Source organism: Aotus nancymaae, unplaced genomic scaffold (genome assembly GCF_030222135.1).
Source record: "Aotus nancymaae isolate 86718 unplaced genomic scaffold, 86718_ANA_hifiasm-v0.15.2.pri h1tg000006l, whole genome shotgun sequence".
NCBI classification, from domain to species: domain Eukaryota; kingdom Metazoa; phylum Chordata; class Mammalia; order Primates; family Aotidae; genus Aotus; species Aotus nancymaae.
Window position 1 is genome coordinate 8725126 of NW_026988417.1, and position 5031 is coordinate 8730156.

The 5031-nt window shown below is 44.8% G+C and overlaps 1 pseudogene; it reads right to left on the reverse strand.

Annotated features, from left to right (window-relative positions):
- Nucleotides 1-4364: 4364 nt before the first annotated feature.
- LOC105727213 (ubiquitin-ribosomal protein eS31 fusion protein-like) lies at nt 4365-4831 on the reverse strand (annotated as a pseudogene).
- Between the last annotated feature and the right edge of the window lie 200 nt (nt 4832-5031).

The window sequence follows — 5031 nt, forward strand, 5'->3', positions numbered from 1 at the left end:
TACATGGGAGACACCCAGGGAATGGGTAGTTCTCAAAGAGGTGGCTTTGGATTCCAGCTTATAGCTTATATAGCATCTTCAACCACAAGCAAACAAATAAAAAACAGCACATTTTTAGAGAGTGACAAGACAAAGGAAAAAAGGACTTTGAGTCTCTAGGGGTGGCAACTTGTGGGAAGGCAGATAACAGGCAGATGGAGGCGGGTTAGGAAAGCTGGACCTGGTGTCATCTCTAACATTGTCTTCCATGGTTACCCTTTGTCCTCCCTGCAGAGTGAAGGTGGGATACCTCTTGTCCTTTTCAATCTATGTCCTGCTTTTAGGCAAATAGACAGAGAGCAGAGAGCCTTCCTGCATCTACTTCTTCTTAATTGCCTTCAGCTCAACAGTCCTTCCTATTTGGGGGTGGCGTATTCTGGTCTCCCACAGTCCCCTTTACAGACACGGACACCAAAATACAGAGATGTGTACTATGGCTAGTTCAAGGATGGTTAATAGCATAAGAATAATAAGAGTAAGTGTAGACATAGGGAGATTAATAGTAAACAGTGCTATTGTGGCTCCTCCCATAAGGTGTATTAATAGGTGACCGGCTGTGATGTTGGCTGTTAATCGTACAGCTAGTGTTGTTGGTTGAATAAATAGGCTAAGAGTTTCGATAATTACTAATGTAGGAATAAGCAGTGTAGGTGTGCCTTGTGGTAGAAAGCGGGCCAGGGATATTTCTGTTTTAAAGCGGAATCCTGTAAGTACTGTGCCTGCTCATAAGGGAATTGCTATGCCTAGGTTTATTGATAGTTGGGTGGTTGGTGTGAATGAGTAGGGTGTGAGTCCTAGGAGCCTGGTTAGGGCAATACAGGAGATTAGAGATATTAGTATAAGTTAACAGATGTTAAAGGTCTTGCCAAAGATCATGCAGATATCCTCGCTCAAAAAATCGCAAAGGCCACCATAGAGGCAGGAGAGTCGGTGGTACTTTTCAGCTTCATCCTTCAAAACCGAGTGCCTTCACGTACCTACTTTCCCGCCTATAAGATAGGGATGGGAATAGCCACGTGACAGGGCGAGCATGAGGATGAAATGCTACCACGTGTATAAAACAGTTGGTAGGGATGGGACTCCCAACACACACTAATCCCTCCATACGAGCAACCCAACGCTGATGAGAAAACCACAGCCCCAGAGGACAGTCACACGCCAAGCACCAGCTAGCCCATCAGTGGCGAAGTCAGAAACGGCATTCCCAGCCCCAGCCCTGAAAGGTTTGGGAAGTCGGCCTGCAACTTCAACCATCCGTGAAAGATCTACTCCTTTCCATGGAAGCTGTCAGCCTCTGCAGCCTCATTGTTTAAAACTCTATCCTAGAAACAGGATGGAAAGACTTTTTTCTCAGCATCTTAAGAACATTTCATTTTCATTTTTATTCTAATTTCTAACTCAGATATGAAGACATGAGCTAACTTGGCGTTTCTTTCATTTGGGATTTGAGGCTGGAAAATTGTAGTGCTAGTTGCAGAGTCCTCATTCAATTCTTTCAAGGTTTCTGCATGTGTGTGTGTGTGCATGCATGCGCACACATGTGCACACACACACAAACACACACACACACACACATTGCAGCATCAAAAAATGAAGTGGGGCTGGAGCGTAGGAAAGTCAGGAGGCCAAATGAGTCAGGCCTCCCCGGTGTGACCCTGTCTCCTGGCCTCAGGTCCATGACCTCCCCAGCCCTCCAGGCTGCTGGGAGCCCACTGCACACACATGGCTTCGATTTCTCCTCCTCGGCCTGGCACACAGATTTAAATACAAATATCCTGTAAGAGGAAATGAGCCAGTGCTGACTCCCAGCCTCACAGATTTGCTCCCTCTTCTCTGATTTTAGCAACGAGTGAAGGAGGCCCACCTGGGGGCGGTGGAGAGCGCACTGGGTTTGGAGGCAGGAGATCTGGGTTCTAGCCCTCCCACTGCAACCAAGCCACTGTGTAATCACAGGCGAATCATCTGCCCACTCTGGGCTTGTCATTACATTTAGGGAAGGGAAAACATATATATCGCACTGAGAGGAGATCCCAGTTAGAACTCCTGGGATCCGTCACATATTCAGTGAGCACTTACTATATAGGCACGGAAGCCTCGGATATGAGAAAACACATCCTCCACTGAGGAGCTCATTCTTGGGGGTCAGGGAGGCACTAAGGGCTGTCCATCTTCAGCCTCAGTGCTGTCACTAACCATAATCTTGACTAGTCCTTCTGTTATGGGTTAAATTGTCTACCTCAAATTTCACATGTTGAAGCCCCAGCCTTTAGAATCTCACTAGGTGACTATATTTGGAGATAGTACCTTTACGGAGGAAATTACAGTTAAATGAGGTTATAAGGGTGGGGCCCTAATCCAGTAGGGACTGGTGTCCTTGTAAGAACAGGAAGAGGCCGTGCACGGTGGTTCATGCCTCTAATACCTGCACCTTGGAAGGTCAAGGTGGATGGATCACCTGAGGTCAGGAGTTCGAGATCAGCCTGGCCAACACAGTGAAACTCCCTCCCTACTACTAATACAAAATTTAGCCGGGCATAGCTGTAACCCCAACTACTGGGGAGGCTGAAGCAGGAGAATCACTTGAACCCAGGAGGCAGAGGTTGCAGTGAGCCAAAATCACGCCATTGCACTCCAGCCTGGGTGACAAGAGCAAAACCCCAGGTAAATTCACCTTCTCTCATGCTGCCTCAGTTCCTCAGATTGGATCACTGCATCTTAGCCTTGTCTCAAGGATCCTTTGAGAATCTGATAAAAACACAGTGTGGGTAGACCCAGTCTTTGCCTGAAATTTCAGAGGCTTACACCAGAGAACATCATGAGCGGGTCCTTGAACCCCCGCTGGTCTCTGTAGTGCCTGCTAGTCTTCATGTTTCCCCAACCTAGTCTTACGAATGATGCATGTGACAGAAGACCCTACACCACTTAGTCTCAAATGTGAGCTTCCTTTCGGGTCAATGAGAACAACTGTGTGTCTTGAAAAATCAGAGAACATTAGGGTGTTCTTCCTCTCATGTCCAGATAAACCATTAACCTTTTTTCATCCGGAAAGAGAACCCACACTGAATTAGAAACTTCTTACATGCCGAGTCCTATGCAAAACTTAATTCAGACTTTTGCATCTGGCTGAAGATAGTTTGCTGTTATCAGACCTAACTTGTCACCAGGCACAACTGTAAATGCTGAAAATTTTTTAAAAGGTCTGTTTGAAGGCACCAAAAAATATCCCAGGCAGGCCAGATTGAGGGATCAAGACCCCAGAGAAATACATTAAAGTGAGTGCTGCCTCCCCTGCGGGTTTCATCCCTTAGCAGAATATTTCACAATGTGGAGTCAAGAGAGCTAATTGAAAGCAGTGAACTAGAGCATGAGGCAGCATCTTACTGGGATAAGAAGAATCATCTTAGTCCATTCTGGCTGTTATAACAAAGGCTGGCTTATAAACAGCAGACATTTCGTTTTTATAGTTCTGGAGCCTAAAAGTCTGAGATCAGGCTGCCAGCATGGTCAAGTTATGGTTAGGTCCATTTTCTGGATTGCAGACTGACTTCCACTAGTAGCCTGACATAGTGCAAAGAGAGGTAGCTGGATTACTGTCCTCTTTTTTTTTTTTTTTTTTTTTTTTTTTTTACTTAAAGTTCTGAGATACAAGTATAGAACATGTAGGTTTGTTACATAGGTATACATGTGCCATGGTGGACTGCTACACCTATCAACCCGTCATCTAGGTGTTAAGCCCCACCTGCATTAGCTATTTGTCCTAATACCGCCCCCACCCCCTGACTGGCCCCCGTGTGAGTTGTTCCCCTCCCTGTGTCCATGTGTTCTCATTATTCAGCTCCTCCCACTTATGAGTGAGAACATGTGGTGTTTGCTTTTCTGTTCCTCTGTTAGTTTGCTGAGGATGATGGCTTCCAGCTCCATACATTTCCCTGCCAATGACATGATCTCATTCCTTTTTATGGCTGCATAGTATTCCATGGTATGTATGTGCCACATTTTCTTTATCCAGTCTATCATTGATGGGCATTTGGGTTGGTTCCATGTCTTTGCTATTGTAAATAGTGCCACTATAAACATACATGTGCATGTCTTTATAATAGAATGATTTATATTCCTAATGGGATTGCTAGGTCAAATGGTATGTCTGGTTCTATATCCTTGAGGAATTGCCACAGTCTACGACAATGGTTTAACCAATTTACACTCCCACCACATGTTAAAGTGTTCCTATTTCTCCACAGCCTCACCAGCATCTACTGTTTCTTGACTTTTTTTTTTTAATCCAACAATGAATGTGAGTTCATGTCTTTTATTAACACATGCAGTTACTTGTCCTCTGGTTTGCTGAAGCAGTAAGTGAGGCAACATGTGCCACAATAATGTCTGTCAAAGTGGCTTGCCATAAACACTCCAGCCCCACATTCATCAGCAGGGCAGTCTTGACGAAGGCAACTCATTTTGCCATTCTCATCCACCTTATAATATTTCAGGATGGCCAGCTTAACCTTCTTTCTCTTGTGCTTATTCTTCTTGGGAGTGGTGTAAGACTTCTTCCTTTTCTTAGCACCATCACAAAGTCTCAACACAAGATGAAGAGTAGACTCCTTTTGAATGTTGCAGTCAGACAGAGTACGCCTATCTTCCAGTTGCTTGCCAGCAAACATCAGTCTTTGCTGATCAGGAGGAATTCCTTCCTTATCCTGGATCTCAGCCTTTACATTTTCTATCATATCTGAGGGTTCAACCTCGAGGGTGATGGCCTTCCCCTAAGGATTTTTACAAAAATCTGCATTTTGGTGGCAGCTCCACCACAGATGGCAGTTTGAAAAGCTCTTGACTTTTTAATAATTGCCACTCTGACTGGCGTGAGATGGTATCTCGCTGTGGTTTTGATTTGCATTTCTCTAATGACCAGTGATGTTGAGCTTTTTTTCATATGTTTGTTAGCACATAAATTTCTTCTTTTGAGAAGTGTCTGTTCATATCCTTTGC